Consider the following 21,222-nt stretch of genomic DNA (forward strand, 5'->3'; position numbering starts at 1 on the left):
TCAAAGCTGTGTCCCACAATGTCATGGCTAGCATGCAAAGGGGGTAAGAATGTGTGCCCCCCTGCTTGTTTATATACCACATGACCATGGTGTTGTCTGTCTTTATCAGTAGTTGTCCCGGATGAAGTATGTCCTTGAAGGCGGTCTGGGCATTTTGAACAGCTAGCATCTCTTTTTGATCGATATATAGATGCATTTGGTTTGAGGTCCATGTGCCCTGAATGCATCTTCCTGCCATGTGGGCCCCCCAGGCATAATCTGACGCATCCGTTGTTAGTGTCTGCCTGGCTGGGGGTAATGTGAATGGCTGTCCCTTGTTCTGGTGACAAGCCTTTGCCCACCATCGAAACTCTGTTGCAGGTAGGGAATGAGAGTAATCATTGTTTCCAGGCTGTGGCAATGTTGAGTACAAACACTTTAGGTACCATTGAAGTTTCCTAATAGGTACCATTGACGTTTCCTAATATGCAGTCTTGCATATGGAATTAGTACGATGCAGGATGCCATGAAGCCCAAAGCCTGCAGAATTTTTCTTGCAGATAACTGGGCCTTTGTTGCCAACATTGTGAAATAGGTAGTCAGTTGCCTTTGTTTGTCTGGCGTGACATAAACCATCTGGGCAGTTGTATTCAACCTTGCACCCAGGAATGTTATATCTTGAGAGGGTACTAGTTTTGATTTCTTTTCGTTGACTGTGTACCCTATGCATGTTAGAAGTCTTTTCACAAACGCCAGATGTTGAAGAAGAATGTCCTTGTTCTCTGCTTGAATTAGACAGTCGTCCAAGTAAGGGTATATTTGTATTCTTCTCTTTGTCTGCAGAATGCAATTACTGGTGCCAGGCACTTTGTAAAGACCCTGGGCGCAGTAGATAAGCCAAAGAGAAGTGCAGAGAATTGGTAATGTATTGCACCAGCCTTGAAACTGAGGTGTCTTCTGCACGATTGTCTGATTGGAACATGCAGGTATGCCTCTTTTAGGTCTAAAGTCACAAGCCAAGCGTTCTTGCCCAGCATGGGCAGAAGCTGCTGCAAAGTCAACATTTTGAATTTTGGAATATCCAGGAATGTGTTCAGAATAGATAGGTCCAGTATCGGCCTCCAGGCCTTGTCCTTTCTGGGTACCAAAGAACAGTAGAGTAAAATCCTTGTCCCCACTCTTGCTCTGGTACTTGCTGAATGGCCCCATGTCCATGAGGGATGAAACTTGTTTTTGTGCCTCTGCCCATTGATTTTTTTTTTGGCAGATCTGGCCAGTCGTTTGCCTTTGGCAGAGTATGGAAATGGAATTTGTAGCCTTGTGACATTATATTTAGAACCCATTTGTCCTGGGTTATAATGTGCCAATTTTGGGCAAAAAGTGCTAATTTTCCCCCTAAGGGTGCTGGCAGAAGATAAGGGCTTGGTGCAGGCAGGGGAAAGTCATTGGGACTGCTTTCTGTATGTTTGTGCTTCATCTTCTCCATCTTTGGTTGTAGAAGCACCCCATTGTTTTGAAATACAAGAACCTTGCGCCTGGGATCTGCTCCTTTGAGGTCTGTCTGACACAGGAAAGGATCATTTTTTTGTAAGCCAGTGTCAACTAAACCTAGGTGGCTGTACTTGTAAAAACTCAGTTTGCATAGATTTAGCTTGGTCTTCCATTTTCTTTAACACCTCTTCTACCTTAGCACCAAACAATGTATCATGCTGTAAAGGTGCATCTAGTAACTTAACCTTAACATGATCAGGCAGATTTTGTTCTTTTAACCAAGCATGCCTCCTAATTACAGAACCCGTAACTGCGGCCCTGCAGGAGGCCTCCAAAGAATCAAAACCACATTGCAAAGTATGCTTTCCAGCTTGTTCAGCTGCATGCAATAAATCCTGCATTTCCTCGTTTTCGGCACATTCAGAATTTAACATCATTTTCTGTTTAAGTAATCCCATGAGATGTTGCTGATACTTTAGCATATGAAACTGACAGTTGAAGGCCCTTATAGCCAAAGTTGCAGATGTGTAAACCTCCCCCACATCTATCCAGTGCCCTTGAATCTCTGTCAGAGGGGGCTGTTTTTTTGCTGTAGAGGCCTTAACTCCCTTGGGACCCTGTGAAATAGTTTCTGGGTCAGCAGCAGGGTTTTTAAAAAGAAATTTGTGTGGGTCAGGAACCCTGTAATATCTGTCAGGCTTAACAAGAGCTGGAGTAAGGAATCAGGGGTCAAACTAGACTCCGAAAACACATCTACAATGTCTAACACAGTGGGAATGGCTAGAGGCCTGTGTTGTGGTAGTAAAAGGAAATCCCTGAGCCTCTTTTTAGATTCTGAAAAATCTTGGCTTTCCCAGTGAAAATGCTCCCTCATGGTATGCAAGGTTTCCCCAAAGGAATAATCCTCAGGAGGGGATGCTGAAGCTATAGATTCTTCAGCATCAGAATCCTCATAGGGGGGTAAAGAATATCCCTGATCAGAAGAGGAATCAGAAGAAATAGTAACCTGATCTGAAGATTCATAGTCAGTCTCTTGCCTAGGCCGAGGGGGAGGGGGCTTGGGAACCCCTGATCAAGGTAATCAGGTCTTCGGCCATCTTGATAATCTGTTTTTTGTGCATAGAGGCTTGTACACGTGGCTCATGAGTTTGTTTCTTTGCTTTAGAAGCTGCTTTAATCTGTCTTTGAAGCTGCAATCGTTTTAATGTAAAGATGTTGTGGTCTGAATACACCCTCAGAAGCCAGTACCTGCTCAGCGGCTCTGGACCCATCTGAGGGATTAGCGTCCGAGTCGCCAATACTTTGAGTATCCAGCAGCATGGCCGATTCCACGTGGGAGTCGGTAGCGGCCTGCGACTCTAAAGTAGCGGGTGTCAGGGGCTGCGAAAGCGCCTCACTGAACAGGCGACTGGCTTAGGAGAAGCTTAGTCATCGGTTTTGGGCCTCTGTTTTTCTCTATCCTTTTCTTTGCGTTTTTTGTAAACTCCTAGTAGTCGAATAGCTATCCGACGACATTTTAGGATAATTAAACCTGCTACCAAAATACTTTAAAGCAAAAGTATACAGACGCTTAACAGTGCGTTTGTTAAATCTAGCACAAAACAACCAGAAACGTTGTGATCAGGGCCTAGGAAAGGAATACAGTAAGAACGAAAATCCTTATGAGGTATTTGCTTTCCACAAGTAATACACTTACTAACTTTTTCTGACATCGGTCTGGAGCAAGAAAAACTGTTTCCCCAATGGGGTACTTAGCTTTCCTGAAGACTTCGGTTCTGAACACGAAAATTTCAGGAGTCGGCCAACCGGCACTTGCAAACTGCTTCTGCTTTGGGCACTGCGCGGCAAGAAAGACTGAAGAAAATGGCGTTGGCTGCTTCTTTTATACCCCTGACGACCTGACATCAGAGAAGGGGCGACAGCGGCAGACGCAGGACCCAAGACTTTGGAATTCAGGCCGGCTGAGGGCAACCTGCCAGCAGGATTACCCAAATGTAATGACTGCAACAGTGAAACATGAAGAACATCGGAGATAGAAGGGAAGATAGTGGAACAGGTAAACAGCTTCAAGTATCTGGGAGGGGCAGTTGAGAAGGATAGTCTGAAGAGGTCAAAGCAAGAATCAGAGGGGCTGCAGCCAACTGGCATAGAGTATCAGGTGTAGTCTATGACAGAAGGCGGCCAAAGAAGCTGAAAAGTAAGGCGTAAGAGACAGTGGTGCGACCAGTACTACTGTATGGTACAGAAACGTGGGCAGAAAAGGCAAAACTGTTGAAGAAGCCAGAGGTAATGGAAATGAAGTGCCACGTGTAGAAAAGCAGAAGGCAATCTGGTGACGAAAATTTTGGACAGACAGGAAAGCAGGTAAGAGGAAGTGAGGACGTCCAGCAAAGAGGTGGTTGGAATTCTGTGAAAGAAGATCTGCGACAGTCAGGTATGACTGTTGAAAAGGCAGGAGTGTGGCACTGAACTGAGAGAATTGGTGATAACGATACCCAGACCTCATGAAGAAAAATGGGAAAAAAGGGGCTGATGATGAAGTGGTTAGTTTCAGGACGGTCTGATAAGGTAGAGACAGTCTAGAAGGGTGAGAGATCTGGATATCGAGCCAGAATCCACGTTGTATGTACCAGTAGAGGCAACAGAAAGGGGAACCATTTTTGTTGGGGCCAAAAGGGAGCAATCTAGATTACTTTTGCCTTACACTGTCTGGCTTTCTGAATAAATCTGTTCATGAGGGGGAATGGGGGAAAAGCATACAGGAGTCTGGGGGGACAACTGCGGACTACAGCATCCCTGGATGATTGACCCTGTGGAGGGATCAGGGTAAAATAATTGCTGCGCTTGTTGTTGAGGTAGGAGGCAAACAGATCACAGCAAGGTTGGCCCCACCGGCTGAAATAGTTGCTACAGTTGGCTTGAGGGATCACTCATGAGGAGTTAGAATAGCTCTGCTCCACCCATCCGCTAGAACACTGGAACATCCTGGAATGTGAGCTGCTATCAGAAGACATCGCCCACTGCCATAGCCTCGTGGCCTTCTCAACACAGGGGGAAAGAACGGGTTTCTCCTTGTTTGTTAGTGTAGCATACTACAGCTATATTGTCCAACTGTATAGCAATCACACCCCTGGGAAGGTTGTCCTGGAAAGTATGCAAGGCTAGGAGGATCATTAATTTCCAAGACACTGATGTGAAGATTAATACAAGGTACACGGTCAAAATTAATGGTCATTCTCCCTTCAAAATGCACCCCCACCACCACCATCCTAGAAGGGAGGCATCCATGATCACTACTGCTATGGGTGGATCTGGCTGAAAAGGTCACGCTTCTGTTACTGAAAGAGAGGTAATCAAACACGCCTTGTGACCATCCAGAATTTTATCTGCTTTACAAACTGGCTGAGATGGCAGAGATTCAAAACTGGTCTTGGGTCCCCAGTTTTCTTTGGGACTAAAAAGAACCTAGAGTAGACTCCGGATCCCAATTGATCTTTGGGGACCAGCTAGACGACCCCTTTTTCTAGCAGCATGAAATCTCCTGTGCTGTTGGCTCCCACTGAAAGTGGAATGTCAGGAATTGCCTTCTTTGGACAAGAAAATTAAAATGCAAGAGCCTCTGGAAATTATATTTTCCACCCATTTTACTCTAGTTAATTCTAGCCAGGCTTAAGGGGTGCAGAGTACAGCAGTCAGACAACCCTTCAGGAACACTGACAGTGCCTCTAAAAAAAAACCTTAGTAAGAAATATTATAAGACTTAAATTAATCCTGAAAACAGTATTGACATCTAAGAACAAAATCCAAGCTATAAACCAATTTGTTCCTCCTGTCCTAACTTACAGTTTTGGAGTGACTGATTGGCCCAAAAACATGTTGGACAGATTAGATATTAAAACAAGAAGGACGCTTCATGCTCACCAAATGATTTATTAAAAAAAAAAAAATTCAGTGAATACCAAGATTATATACTCCCCATTCCGAAAGAAGGATGGGCCTCCTTGAAACTGATTACATGTACAGCTCTGCAATTGTGGGAGTCCACACATTTGCTGACCTCAAGAGACCCAAACATAATGAAAGTTTTGAAACATGAGGAGATTAAATCTAACATGACTTCCCTGCTTAACTTGGCAGAAGCACATCGGCGTCAAGCAGGAATGGAAATCAAACCAGAAGTAAATAAAAATCCGGCAGCAACTGAATGGGCCACAAAAACAAGAGAAAGAATAGAAGGTGAAGGATCAGATGAAAAGGCAAGAAATGTGGAAAATGTATAAATATAGTTACAAGTATAGAAAAAGTACAGTTTTATACCTACCATAAATGTAGACGTTCGAGTGTTCACACTGCTGCAGTCATTACACTTGGGTTATCCTGCCGTCAGGCGGTCCCGCAGTCGGCCAGAGTTCCAAAGTCTCGGTCCGGTGTTGGCTGCTGTCGCTTCTTCCCTGACATCAGTGCACCAGGGGTATACAAGATGCATCCAACGCCATTTTCTTCAGTTTTTCTTGCCCCAGATGTCAGGTGCCCCCAAGTAGGTAGGCAATACAGATTGCTAATTAAAAAATATACATATAAAATAAAAACAATACCTTCAGTTACAAGCAAATACACCACAAAGGTTGTATAGGATAGAAAGTTATAGATTAGTCCAGCTAGTTCAGAGGGGATGGAGGGAGGGTAACCTGGACTGCAGCAGTGTGAACACTCGAACATCTACATTTATGGTAGGTACAAAACTGTACTATGTTCATCGTGTTACACTGCTGCAGTCATTACACTTGGGTAGAATCCCAAAGCTAAGGTTGGGTGGCTGGTCTATAAAGAGTTAGGATTGGCTATGAGGCCCTGCAGAACTGCAGTGGCAAATCCTGCTCTGGATTTAGAGTAAAGGGGCAGGTGGTAATGCTTGGTAAAGGTGTGCACTGAACTCAAGTTGCAGCCTCCAAAATTTCCTTGGTAGGTACGCCTCTTTGAAAGGCTATTGAAGTGGCTGTTACCCTGGTGGAATGTGGCCTAATGTTATTTGGGACTGATTTTCCATGCTGTACGTAGCAGTAACGAATACAGTGTCCTATCCATTTGGATATAGTCTGCTTTGAGATAGCCTTGCCCTGTGATCCTGCAGCAAATGCTACAAACAGTTGATCAGTTTTCCTGAAAGCTTTTGTTTTGTCCAAGTAGAAGCGTAGCTGCCTGTGTATGTCCAAAGAATGCAGAAGTTTCTCCCCTTTATTCTGGGGGTTTGGATAAAAAGTTAGCAAATGGATGGTTTGGTTAAGAGCCACACTAGATATCACCTTTGGCATAAAGGTAGGGTTTGTCCTTAAAGAAACTCTGTCCTGATGAAAAATTATAAAAAGGTTCCACTGCCATTAATGCCTGTAGCTCTGAGACTCTTCGTGCTGAAGTTACTGCCAGGAGAAGAGCTGTTTTCCATGATAATTTTAGATTGGCTGTATTGGCTGGCTCAAAAGGTGGTAGGGTCAGTTTTTCCAAAACGAAATTGAGGTCCCAAGTTGGTGTTGGTGCTCTCCGGGGCGGTCTTATGTTTTTAGCCCCTCTGAGGTACTGCTTTAGCAAGGGAGGAGAGAATAAAGGAGGATCCGTGTTGCAATGTGCTGAAATGGCAGAGGCGTGGATCTTAATTGATGAGAAGGATAGGCCTCTGTCCAGCATCTCAGTTAAGTAATGTAAAATCTGAGGAATGTTGGGAAAGAGGGTCAAGGCTTTGAGCCTGGTTCCAGGCGCAGAATCTCTTCCATTTTTCTGAGTAAGCTTTCCTGGTGCTAGGCCTCCTGGCCTCCAAAATGACATCCATAACAGCTTTAGAGGAAGGCGTTGCCTGTTTGACTAATGTATCTGCCATGCAGCCAGGTTTAAGGTTTTGAGCTGACCGTGCAGGATCTGATTGTTTTGTTGAGTCAGAAGGTGTGGAATTTCAGGCAAAATCCATGGTGGGCCTTGAGCCAAGTTCCTTAAGACAGGGTAGCAGTGCTGGCGTGGCCAGTCTGGAGTAATCAGGATCATCTGTGGTTTTTCTTGTCTGGCTTTTAGGAGTACCTTTGAAAGGAGAGGCAGTGGCGGGAAGGCATAAACTTTTAGGTTTTTCCAGCTGAACAAGACAGCATCCACTTTCCATGCTTGTTTGTAATGAGTCCTTGTGCAGAATTTTTGTAGTTGGCAATTCAGTGGGGAGGCAAAAAGATCTATGCCTGGGCATCCCCATTTTTGCGTTACCATGCTGAAGATTTGTGGACTCAATTTCCATTTGTGTGGGTCCATGATATTTCTGCTTAGATAGTCTGCCAGAGTATTTTTCTTTCCTGGCAGGAATTGTGCTTGCAGGTGAACTTGATACGTTAGAGCGGTGTTCCACAAGGTCATGACTTGCCTGCATAGGGGATAAGAATGAGTGCCCCCTTGCTTGTTTATGTACCACATTACTGTGGTGTTGTGTGTCTTTAGTAATAATTGTCCTGGATGGACCTTGAAAGCTGTTAGGGCACTTTAAACAGCAAACATCTCTTTTTGATTGATGTGAAGATGCATCTGGTTTGTGGTCCACTTGCCCTGAATGCATTTTCCTGCCATGTGTGCTCCCCAGGCGTAATCCGAAGCATCTGTTAGAGCTTGCCTGGCTGTGGGTTGGGTAAAAGGCTGACCCTTGTTTAGGTGACATGCCTGTGCCCACCATCGAAACTCCTGTTGTAGGCAGGGAATCATTGGTATTACTGCTTCTAAACTGTGAGAGTGTTGAGTCCAAACACTTTAGGTACCATTGTAATTTCCTCATATGCAGTCTGGCATATGGTATTAGTAGTATGCAGGATGCCATGAATCCCAGGGCCTGCAGAATTTTTCTTGCAGTGAGATGGGACTTTTGCCAGTAATTGAAAATATTGAGTTAGTTGAACTTGTTTGTCTGGCGTGCGGCAAGCCATCTGGGCCGTTGTATTTAAGCTGGCACCCAGGAATATAATCTGTTGCGAGGGCACTAGTTTTGACTTCTTTTCATTTACTGTGTACCCTAGAGAAATTAGCCACCTTTTTACAAATGCCAGATGCTGTAGAAGAATGTCCTTTGTCTCTGCTTGAATGAGGGAGTCGTCCAGGTATGGATATATTTGAATTCCTTTTTGTCTGCAAAATGCAATTACTGGTGCCAGACACTTTGTGAAGATCCTAGGCGCAGTAGATAAGCCAAAGGGCAGTGCAGAGAATTGGTAGTGCATTGTACCAGCTTTGAATCTGAGGTATCTTCTGCAATTTTGTCTGATAGGGACATGCTGGTATGCCTCTGAGGTCCAGAGTAACAAGCCAAAAAGTACAGTTTTGTACCTACCATAAATGTAGATGTTCGAAGATCCACATTGCTGCAGTCCTAACACTTGGGTAGTCCGCTGTCCCAGTCGGCCCGAATACCAAAGTATAAGGCTGACGTCGGTCAAGGCGCATTTGTCTGACATCAGGATGTCAGGGTACAAATGCGCATGACCGACGTCATATCCTCAGTCTTTTCTTGCCCCAGATGTCAGAAGACCCTAAAAAAATAAGGCCAAAACCAAAAAACACCAAACACTCCTGTACCTAATATATGTACAATATATACAAATTTACAAAATAGAACCCCACCCACACAACCACCCCTAAACACAGAGGGAAGGAGGGAGGTAAATTGGACTGCAGCAATGTGGATCTTGAACATCTACATTTATGGTAGGTACAAAACTGTACTATGTTCTTCATCTCACATTGCTGCAGTCCTAACACTTGGGTAGAATCCCAAAGCAGAGGTAAGGGAGGATGGCTAAACTATAATGAAGCAGGAGCTGCCAAAATGCCCTGCAACACAGCAGTGGCAAAACCAGCCCTGGATTTAGAATAGAGAGGAAGGTGGTAATGCTTGGAGAAAGTATGCACTGAACTCCAAGTAGCTGCCTCAAAATATCCTTAGTTGCCACCCCTTAGAAATGCTGTTGAAGTGGCAGTAGCCCTAGTGGAATGAGGCCTAATCCCAGCTGGAATCTCCTTGCCATGATGGGAGTAACAGAATGCAATGCAAAACCCAATCCACTTAGATATAGTTTGTTTTGACACAGGCTTGCCCTGAGAACTCAAAGCAAAAGAAACAAACAACTGCTGAGACTGCCTAAAATCCTAGTCCTGCTTAAATAATACGCAACTGCCTGTGTACATCTAAAGTGTGCAAAATCTTTTCCCCTATTTTGCGGATCTGCATAAAAAGTAGGCAAATGAATAGTCTGGTTTAAAGCCACACTAGAAACCACCTTAGGCATAAATGAAGGATTAGTACGCAATGATACCCTATCCTTATGAAAAATCAAAAAAGGCTCAACCGCCATAAGGGCCTGCAATTCAGAAACCCTTCTTGCAGAAGTAATGGCCAACAAAAAAGCAGTCTTCCATGACAAGTATTTCAATTCAGCAGTAGCATGAGGCTCAAAGGTTGTAGAGTAAGTTTCTCCAACACAAAATTGAGGTCCCAAGCAGGAGTAGGAGCTCATTGGGGTCTTATATTCTTTGCCCCTCTAAGAAATTGCTTGAACAAAGGATGAGAAAACAATGGTGGGTCACAATCATAGTGAGCTGAAATTGCTGCAGCATGAATCTTAATGGAAGAGAAAGACAAACCTTTGTCCAATAACTCAGTAAGATATTGAAGAGCCACACTCAAATTAGGCTCAGAAACATCCAAATCCTTTGCTGCACTCCAAAATAAAAATCTCTTCCATTTTCTGCATACACTTTCGTGTACTAGGTCTTCTGGCTTCCATAATCACATTCAAAACTTGTTGAGGAAGTTGAGACCTGCTGTGGTTCAAAACAGAATATGCCAGGCTGTTAGATGAAGAGAGTGAAGCTTGACATTGAGTAGATGACCGTCCCTCTGAGACAAAGGTGTGCAATTAAAGGTAAAGGCCATGGAGGCTTCCTTACCAGATTCCTCAGTAATGGGTACCAGTGTTGGCGAGGCCAATCTGGAGCTATCAAAATCATCCTTGGCTTGTCTTGTCTGACCTTTAGGAGTACCTTTGGGAGGAGAGGCAGAGGTGGAAAGGCATACACATGAAGATTTTCCCAACTGAGAAAGAGCATCCACTTTCCAAGCTGTGTGATGAAACCTTTTCGTGCAAAACTTTGGCAGCTGGTGGTTTAGTGGAGAAGCGAACAGATCTATGTCTGGAGTTCCCCATGACACTGTCAATTTCCGAAATACATGAAGATCCAGTTTCCACTCGTGGGGATCCATGATTTGCCTGCTTAACACATCTGCTAAGGAGTTCTGTGCTCCTGGCAGAAACCTTGCCTGAAGATTTAGCTGCAAGCTGAGCAGTCTCCCACAAAATCATTGCTTGACTGCATAGAGGATAAGAATGTGTTCCCCCTTGCTTGTTGATGTACCACATGACAGTTGTGTTGTCTGTTAGAATCAACACCTGCTCTGGAAGAAGTAACTCCTTGAAAGCCATTAATGCAAACTGGACTGCTAACATCTCCTTCATGTTGATATGTAGATGCTGTAGTCTGGCAGGCCACTTGTCTTGTATCCACTTTCCATTCAGATGAGCTCCCCAAGCTATGTCTGAGGCATCTGTCGTTAGAATCTGACTCGCCTCTGGCCGGGTCACAGAGAGTCCCTTGTTTAGGTGACATTCCTGAGCCCACCACAAAAATTCCTTTTGAATGCAAGGTATTATTGGAATGACAGTGTCCAAATCCTGGCAGTGCTGTGTCCATACATTTTTAGATACCATTGCAGCTTCCTCATATGCAGTTTGGCATTGGGAAGCACCAGAATACAAGATGCCATGAACCCTAAGGCTTGAAGGACTGTCCTTGCAGTCAGCCCGGACTGAAGAGATAGTTGATGGAAGTAAAGGGAAAGATTCTTTTGTTTGTCCGGGGTTAAAAGGCCATCTGGGCTGCTGTATTCAGTCTCACACCCAGAAAGCACATGTCTTGAGAGGGTACTAGACTGGACTTTATTTCGTTCACAGAATACCCCAGGCATCTTAGCACTGCTATCACATATTCCAGATGCTGAAGAAGCTCGTCCTTTTCTTGAGCCAGAATCAGACAGTCGTCCAAGTAAGGATAGATTTGTATTCCTTTTAGCCTGAAGAAAGCTACAACTGGAGCCAGAACTTTTGTGAATACTCTGGGCGCAGTAGATAAGCCAAAGGGCAATGCAGAGAACTGATAATGGGAATTTCCAGCTCGGAAACGCAGACACTTCCTGCAACTGAGTCTGATAGGCACATGAAGGTAAGCCTCCTTGAGAACTAAAGTTACCATCCAGTGATCTTTGCCCAGCAGAGGTAAAAGCTGTTGTAACGTCAACATTTTGAACTTGGGAGTGTCCAGATAAGTGTTGAGGATAGACAAATCCAAAATTGGTCTCCACATGTTCCCCTTTTTTGGTACTAGGAACAGGCGAGAATAAAATCCTAGGCCCCTTTCTGGCACAGGAACCGGCTGAATGGCCCCTATCTGGAGTAACAGAGAAATTTGCTTGTGAGCCTCTTTTCTTTGTATAGGAGGAATGTCTGGCATGCCTTTGAAAGGAGGCAAGGTATGGAAATAAAACCTGTAACCGTGGTGAACGATATCCAATACCCATCTGTCTTGGGTAATAACACTCCAATTTTCTTTGAAAAGTGCCAGCCTTCCTCCCAAAGGTGCTGCCAGACGAGAAGGCTCTGGCAGCTGAAAAGGCAAGTCATTGGGTCTGCTTATGAAAGGACTGACCCCTGACCTCACCAGAAGACTGGGGAGGCGAACTGCCTGTTCTAGGCCTAAAGAACCTTGAGCTCTGCCCTACCACGTCTAGATCTACCCCTAGACTGAGAATCATAAGAAGGATAAGTCCACCCCTTAGTAGGCCAATTTCTACTAAACTTTGGAGGCTGAACCTGCAAAAATCTTTAACAGTCTGCATAGACTTAGCCTTGTCCTCCATTTTCTTTAAAACTGCTTCCACAGGCACCAAATAACACATCAGATTGTAAAGGAGCATCTAAAATCCTTGTCTTTACATGTTCAGCTAAATTCTGATCCCTCAGCCAGGCGTGCCTGCGAAGAACAGAACCAGTGGCTGCCACCCTCGAAGAGGCCTGTACAGCATCAAAACCACATTGCAAGGAATGCTTACCCACCTGTTCAGAAACATGAACTAAATCCTGCAACTCTTTACACTCAATACCTTCCGCCAGAGCATCTACCTTAGACTTCAATTGTGAAAGGAGATAATTTTGGTATTTCAACATTTGAAACTGGCAATTCAAAACCCTCATGGCTAAAGTGGAAGAAGTATACACCTTCTTTCCCCATCTATCCAAAGCCCTTGCCTCTTTATCAGAAGGAACAGGATTTTTAACAACAGAAGCCTTAACACCTTTAGGGCCCTGAGAAACCGTTTCTGGGTCTGCCCTAGGACTCTTAAAAAGATACTTATGAGCTTCAGGCACCCTATAATACCTATCCGGTTTAACTGGGGCAGGAGGCAAAGAATCAGGGTTCAGGGAAGCCTCTGCAAAAACATCCTCTACCACATCCAGAACAGGAGGTATAGCTAAAGGCCTATGCTGGGGTAGAAACAAAAATTCCCTAAGCCTTTTCCTGGAATCAGAGAAATCTTGACCTTCCCATTTAAAATGCTCCCTCATGGAATGAAGAGTCTCTGAAAAGAAAAATCCTCAGGAGGAGAAGCGAAGGTGTAGAGTCATCTACATCAGAATCAGAATAAGGAGGATACTCCTGCAAGTCTTCAGCCGAAGACTCAGAAGCCTCGAACACTGCTCAAAACTCTCAAGCTCAGGTTCCACCCTAGGCCTCTTATCAGGGGGCATAGAACCTCTAATCATAGTAATCAAATCTTCTGCCATTTTAAGCATATGTTTCTTAGGCAGAGACCCTGAAGAACTAGGGAGACCCCACTGAAGTTAACCCTGGCCTGCCTCTAGAAGAAGCCTTGGAAACAGAAGGGAGGGCCTAACCACCTTAGGAAGGGAGGGAGAACAGCTACCTGAGAAGCCCCTTCAGCCTGGCCTACCTCCTGAGAGGACACATCTTGTAACAGTAAAGTCTCTCCTGAGAATCCAAAGGAACTTCTGGTAGAACCACCGGCTCCACAGAGCCCTCTAAAGAACCGGCGTCCGGGACAGTCGGTTCTTCCACCCTAGGCTTCGCTGCTTTGTCCTTGCGCTTTTTAGACGAAGCGGGCGTCGGAGCATCCGGCGGCATGTTGTAATTACAACGCTTCCCAAAAACTAACCTGGCACAATCTAATCTTCTCTTAATAGTGCGTTTGTTAAATCTAGCACAAGAGCGACAGCCAACAACGTCGTGCTCAGGCCCTAAGCAAGGTATACACAAGGTATGGTAATCTCTATGAGGTATCTGTTTCCCACAAGAAATACAGTTATTCACTTTTTCTGACATCCGGTTAAATACTGAGGCAAGAAAAAACCAAAATATTCCCCAACGGGGTACTTCGCCAACTTTGATTCGGTCTGAAACTCTGACTTCAGAAAATTTCAGAACGCCAACCTGCACTCGCAATACTGCTTCTGCATCGGACCATGCAGCAAAAAAAGACTGAGGATATGACGTCGGTCATGCGCATTTGTACCCTGACGTCCTGATGTCAGACAAATGCGCCTTGACCGACGTCAGCCTTATACTTTGGTATTCGGGCCGACTGGGACAGCGGACTACCCAAGTGTTAGGACTGCAGCAATGTGAGATGAAGAACATCTTCTTGACCAGCATCATGGGTAGAAGTTGCTGCAATGTCAACATTTTGAATTTTGGAATATCCAGGTAAGTATTCAGAATTGAAAGGTCTAGTATGGGCCTCCAGGCCTTGTCCTTTCTGGGCACCAGGAAGAGTCTTGAGTAAAATCCTTGTCCTTGTTCCTGTTGTGGTACTTTTTGAATAGCTCATGTCTATGAGGGCTGAAATTTGTTTTTGTGCCTCTGCCCGTTGATTTTGTGGCAGGTCTGGCATTCCTTTTAGCCTTGGTAAAGTATGAAAGTGGAACCTGTAACCTTGAGACACAATATTCAGAACCCATTTGTCTTGGGTGATTGTTTGCCAGTTTTGAGACAAAAGTGCTAGTTTTCCCCCTAAGGGGGCTTCCAAAAGGGACGTGCTCGGCGTACGAAGGGGAAAGTCATTGTGACTTGTTTCCTGTAAGCTTGAGACTTGTCCTCACCTCCTTTTGGGGTTGAGGTGCCCCACTGTCGTCTGTTTGAGCCTTGGGGTTGAGATCTGCCTCTTGGGCGTCTGCATCTGCCTCTCTGTGGCCTGCCTGACACTGGAAAGGACCAATTCTTTGTTGGCCAATTTCTGCTAAACCGAGGTGGCTGTACCTGTAAGAAATCCTTGACCGTTTGCACAGATTTAGCTTTATCCTCCAATTTTCTTTAACACCTCTTCTGCCTTAACACCAAACAAGGTATCATGCTGTAAAGGAGCATCCAATAATATTGCCTTAACATGATCAGGTAAACTCTGTTCTTTTAACCAAGCATGTCTTCGAATCACAGAACCTGTAACTGTGGCTCTACAAGAGGCCTCTAAAGAATCAAAACCACACTGCAGAGTATGTTTTCCCACCTGTTCAACTGCATGCAAAAAATCCTGCATTTCTTTACAATCAGGAACTTCTGAGCTTGCAAGCATTTTCTGTTTTAACTGAGCCATTAAATATTGTTGCTATTTAAGCATGTGAAACTGGCAATTTAAAGCTCTTACTGCTAAAGTTGCAGAAGTGTATACTTTCTTCCCCCATCTATCCAAAGCTCTGGAGTCGCTGTCAGAGGGTACTGGATTTTTTGCAATGGAAGCCTTAACCCCTTTTGGACCCTGGGAAATAGTTTCTGGATCAGCAGAAGGGTTTTTGTAAAGAAACTTGTGACAGTCAGGGACTCTACAATACCTATCTGGCTTGCCTGGAGCAGGGAGGCAAAGAATCAGGAGATAAGCTGGATTCAGAGAACACATCATCCACAATATCTAGCACAGACGGAATGGCCAGGGGCCTGTGCTGAGGCAATAAAAGGAAATCCCTGAGCCTTTTCTTGGATTCTGAGTAATCCTGACTTTCCCAATGGAAATGCTCCCTCATGGTATGTGAAGTTTCCCCAAAAGAATAATCCTCAGGAGGAGAGGCTGAAGGGATAGATTCTTCAGCATCAGAGTCTTCATAGGGGGGTAGAGAGTATCCCTGGTCTGAAGAGGAATCAGAGGAAATGGAAATCTGATCAGAGGAATCATAGTCTGTATCCTGCCTAGGTCTTTTCTCAGGAGGGGTATGGGAACCCCTGATTAGAGTAATGAGGTCTTCGGCCATTTTAAGCATCTGTTTCTTAGGCATGGAGGACTGTCCAGGAGAATGCTGTACTTGTTTCTTTGTCATTAATGGTACCTTTGTCTTGGCTGTTTTAATGATAAGTTGTGAAGGTCTGAAAACACCCTCAGAAGCCGATGCCTGCTCAGCGGCTCCGGGCCCATCTGAGGGATTAGTTTCCGTAGGCCCAATACCTTGAGTTTCCACAGGCCTAGTTGTCTCCACGTGGGAGTCAGAAGCGGCCTGTGGCTCTGAGGTAGCGGGTGTCAGGGGCTGCGAAAGCGCCTCACTGAGAACCGGCAACTGGCCTAGAAGAAGTTTAGTCGTCAGTTTTGGACCTCGGATGCCTGTCTATCCTTGTCTTTGCGTTTTTTCGGTATGGAGGTAGTCTGTTGATCCGACGGCATAGTATAACTGAACCTTCGGCCAATAGTGTGTTTTTTAAATCTAGCACAAAACAGACAACTAATGACGTCGTGATCAGGGCCTAGGCATGGAATACAGTAACAGTGGAAGTCCTTATGAGGTATTTGCTTCCCACAAGAAATACAAATTATTAACTTTTTCTGACATCGGTCTGAGGCAAGAAAAAAAAAGTTTCCCCAACGGGGTACTTAGCTTTATTGAAGCCTTCGGATCTGAAATTAGACTTCGAAAATCTCAGGAGTCGCAAATGCATGAATGATTAAGGAGAGATGAATTCAAACCAAGGGATGAAAGGTTAACATTGGCAGCACAAGATAGTGGGCTACGTACACGCTGGTTTACAAAGTCCAATGAACATGTAGGAGAAACAGACAAATGTAGGCTTTGTAAAACATAACTGGAATCTGTGACACACCTAGTTACTGGTTGTGACATACTAATGGCAGGAGGACTGTATAGCGAAAGGCATAACAAGATTGCTGCACTTGGGATTGTGTAAACATTGTAGTGTTGAAGTGGCTGAAAAACACTGGAAACATGAGCCACAAAGCATCACAGAAAATTATTAGTGTATATCACATGGGATCATCCATTGCCAACAGCTCAAAACAGATATAATGATCCAGGAAAAGACAAAAGTAGAATTGATCACTGAATTCGCCACAACCAGTGACTACAGTATCCCGGGGGAGGAGAGACAGAGAGAGACAGAGAGAGACAGAGAGAGACAGAGAGAGACAGAGAGAGACAGAGAGAGACAGAGAGAGACAGAGAGAGACTGAGAGAGACAGAGAGAGACTGAGAGAGACTGAGAGAGACTGAGAGAGACTGAGAGAGACTGAGAGAGACTGAGAGAGACTGAGAGAGACTGAGAGAGACTGAGAGAGACTGAGAGAGACTGAGAGAGACTGAGAGAGACTGAGAGAGACTGAGAGAGACTGAGAGAGACTGAGAGAGACTGAGAGAGACTGAGAGAGACTGAGAGAGACTGAGAGAGACTGAGAGAGACTGAGAGAGACTGAGAGAGACTGAGAGAGACTGAGAGAGACTGAGAGAGACTGAGAGAGACTGAGAGAGACTGAGAGACTCATAAAATATCAGGATCTGCAAGCAGAAACTACAGCAATGTGGAAAAAGGAAGCCCAGATAGTTCCAACAGTAGTTGGAGCAATGGATCTTCTAAAAACAGAGTCTACAATCATATTTAGATACATTACCAATACACGCAACTCCCTATGAATTACAGGAGTCATTACTGGGCACATTGCGGGTGCTGTGAAGAGCACTTTTGACTGCCATCAAAAGAGTGAAACAATACTAATTTCATGAACTTTAATCGTACTTTTGACTTGGGAATGGGGTCCATTCCTGTCATGGTATTAAAAACCCAAAAGATTTGGAGAAATTAAAAAAATAAAAAATAAAGGGACTGTGGAAGCCCTGAATATGCGGTCATCTTTGGGGGTAACACCTGTTCATATTCCTTCCACTGCTGCCACATACAGGTCTACTGCCATGAGAATTCTGGTAAGAACAGACTCGTGAAACCACACCTTTTTTTCTCTCCTTCCGATTCCTAGAATAGGTTCTTTGAGGCACAAAAAAACAAATGCGTCCTGCTGAGTCTCTTACCTGGGTGCTAACAGTAACAGGCATTCAAGGACAAAGCTTTCTGTAAAATCATCCAGCCATGTCATCCAACTAAGACCTGTCCTGCCACTCAGTCTTCAGCTGCCTTACAAGATGGAACGCATGGTTACATTAGAGGTTGACAGCAGAGTTGAAAGCTGGGAATCCAGTCTTTTGGACATCTGCAGGCAAACCTCCAAGAGACTTGGAAATTTCTTTAGTCAAGTCCCTCTGAAATCGGACTATGTGAGAAAGATAATTCAGTGCAAAGGTTGCAGAGCAGCATGCCCATTTCCCAAATATATCCAACTCCCTATACCCTCTGTTTGGGGATGAACAAAGGTACTCTCCTCAGACAATTCCTTCCTTATGGCCATTGCTACAACCATGGCATCCATCGGAGGACCTTTACTCCAATGTTTTCTGTCCTTAAATTCTGTCTGGTTTCTTGGTGATGGGATCCTTCCAAGCCAGCGGCACTATAAGATAAAATAATGGATCAACGAGTGGCATCACCCAAGACAATGCTGAGCTGGAACCAAAGGCTTCCAGAAACAAAGATTTTGTCTGGAGAGAGATCTTCAATGACCACCCCCTCTGTTTCAGAAGGTCAAGAATTTCACCAAAGGTGATATCCTCCAAGGGAGGGGCTGGGTGAACCCTCGCCTTCATCCAAGTCAGATTCCTCCCTTAAGTCTTTCACTGAGGATACAATGCATTTTCACTTGCACGCCCGTTTCTTGTGAAAGGATTTTGTTGGTGAAAGACCGTTCAGAATCAGACTGGGAACCCACTTAGCAAGTAGTTCCAGAAACCTGTGGTGACGACTGTCCCAGTCTGGCATAAGAGGAAGATGAAGTTGCAGGATCCAGTTGGGGCTTCGGTGGAACTGAACTCTTAAGTGTACTCTGCTTGGGTAAACCCAAAACCCTTTCAACTACTTAAAAGTTTGAAGCTGCCACTGGAATAGAGAAGCTCTCTGGATCCAAGGAGAGAGAGAATAACCTCAACCCACGGCTCACAGAATCTGAGTCAAACTCACCCCACCCCCCCGGAGGTTGGCACCGATATTGTAGCTTAGAGTCCCTTCCTGATCCAATGGCACTGGATCAAAAAGGGATGGGGAAACTGCATCAAAGATGAAGAACTGCCAGTGCCAAAGAAGGCACTTGGGGATGGGTCGGATACACAATTCTGAGAGCCAAAGGGTGGACTGCAATAGGTGAAAGATGTGGAGGGGTGAGGTGGCCAATAGTCGGTATGTTCCCCGTAGACGTTACCAACAAAACTCCAAGCTGGATCTGCATCCAAGAATATAATCATCGTCCTGGTGACTTTGAACTCTGGGTTAGTCTACCCAATCATCTTTGAGTTTGACAGTGAAGACCACCTGGAGTATATCTTTTCTCCTGCAAAATCAGTGTGTGTAACCTGGGGCTCACTGGCTCCAATGAAAACCAGGGCCAAGGGGAGGATGGCCATGACAGAGATGTCTGTTCCATTCTCCTAGCCAATTTTGATACGGGTCCGACTGGAATTGATGGATCCAAAGACCGACAAATCTCCTGTATCCAAACCCCCCGCCCCCCCTTTATGCTTACCCTTTTCTTTCTCCTTGTCTGTGGTCTTATCTGAATACTAAGTCCTGTCTTGTTTCTTAGCAGGGGAGGCAAAAGAGGAAGGCCCAGTAGCAGTCCCTGTCTGTGGAGGGAGGAAGTCCCATCACCACCAATTTGTCATGGTGAGTTTGTAAGGCTCTAGTGCTGAGAGAGGCACATGAGGAACACTGTTTAAATGGGCAGCACCCAAGCAACAAACACATTGTGAGGATCTTGAGGGAGCAATTTATGCCCACATTCTGAGCATTTCTTAAAGGTTTGAGATTCAGCCATAATGGTAACAAGAATAGAAGAAACCCTAGTCAAAATACTATAAAGTACTATAAAATACTATAGCCAAACAAGCAATTTGACAAAAAAAGTACAGGTGTGTACACTTACCATAAATGTAGAGTGTATTCACTGTTGCAGTCATTACATTTGGATTATCTGCTTGCAGGTAGCCCTCAGATGGCCTGATTAAAGTCTGGAGTCCTGCGTCGGTTGCAGTCTCTTCTTCCGTGACGTCAGGTCATCAGGGGTATAAAACATGCCACTGACGTCATTACATCAGTTTTTCTTGCCCCATATGTCAGGTGCCCTCCTAATGGGAAGCAATTAAACCTATAAATACACAAGATTATACCTCAACCAAAAAAGAAAATACACCAAAAGCTTTTAAGCATTGAAAAGGAGAGAAGAGGTATAGCCAAACAAAGTGAGGGGGCTGGAGGGAGGGTAACCAGGACTGCAACAGTGAATACACTAACATCTACATTTATGGTAAGTGTACACAACTGCACTATGTTCTTCATGTTTCACTGTTGCAGTCATTACACATTTGGGTAGATTCCAAAAGCTAAGGATGGGAGGAGGAATTTAGATAGCATTAGGACCAGCTATAAGGCCCTGCAAAACTGTAGTGGCAAAGCCAGCTCTGGATTTAGAGAAAATTGGCAAATGGTAATGCTTGGTGAAAGTATGTACAGAACTCCAGGTAGCAGCTTCTAGGATGTCCCTGGCAGGAACGCCTCTGAGAAAGGCTGTGAAGGTAGATGCAGCCCTGGTTGAGTGGGATCTGATCCCCTGTGGGATAGGTTTTCCATGGTGCTTATAGCAGAAGTGAATGCAATGGTATATCCATTTGGAGATAGCCTTCTCCTCTGTCCCTGCAGCAAATGCCACCAGCAGTTGTTCAGATTTCCTTTGAGGTTTAGACCTGTCCAAGTAGAATCTAAGTTGTCTGTGCACATCTAAGGAGTTCAGTATCCGTTTCCCTTTGTTCTGTGGATTAGGAAAGAAGGTAGGCAAATGAATGGACTGATTAAAGGCCACACTGGAAACCACCTTTGGCATGAAAGAGGGATTGGTCCTGAGGGACACCCTGTCCGCATGAAAGATGATGAAAAGGTCCACTGCCATAAGAGCCTGTAATTCAGGCACCCTTCTTGCTGAAGTGATGGCCAAAAGGGAAGCTGTTTTCCAAGAAAGGGGAATTTTAAAACTGCAGTAGCAGCTGGCTCGAAAGGAGGAAGGGTGAGTTTCTCCAATACAAAGTTTAGGTCCCAGGCTGGAATTGGAGCGGTCCTGGGTAGTCTTAAATTTTTGGCCCCTCTGAGGAACTGCTTGAGCAGTGGAAGAGAGAAGAGGGGAAGTTCTGTGTTATAATGAACTGAAATGGCTGAAGCGTGAATTTTTATTGAGGGAAAAAAAAAAAA

The 21,222-nt window shown here is 44.8% G+C and overlaps 1 protein-coding gene across 1 annotated transcript in view; it reads right to left on the reverse strand.

Annotated features, from left to right (window-relative positions):
* The window catches only part of PPP4R2 (protein phosphatase 4 regulatory subunit 2), a gene marked incomplete in the record, with an annotated part of 674,825 nt that overhangs the window by 494,003 nt on the left and 159,600 nt on the right, over nucleotides 1-21,222 (reverse strand).

This window comes from Protopterus annectens, chromosome 7.part0, assembly GCF_019279795.1.
Source record: "Protopterus annectens isolate FY-2018-M chromosome 7.part0, PAN1.0, whole genome shotgun sequence".
Classification (NCBI taxonomy): domain Eukaryota; kingdom Metazoa; phylum Chordata; order Ceratodontiformes; family Protopteridae; genus Protopterus; species Protopterus annectens.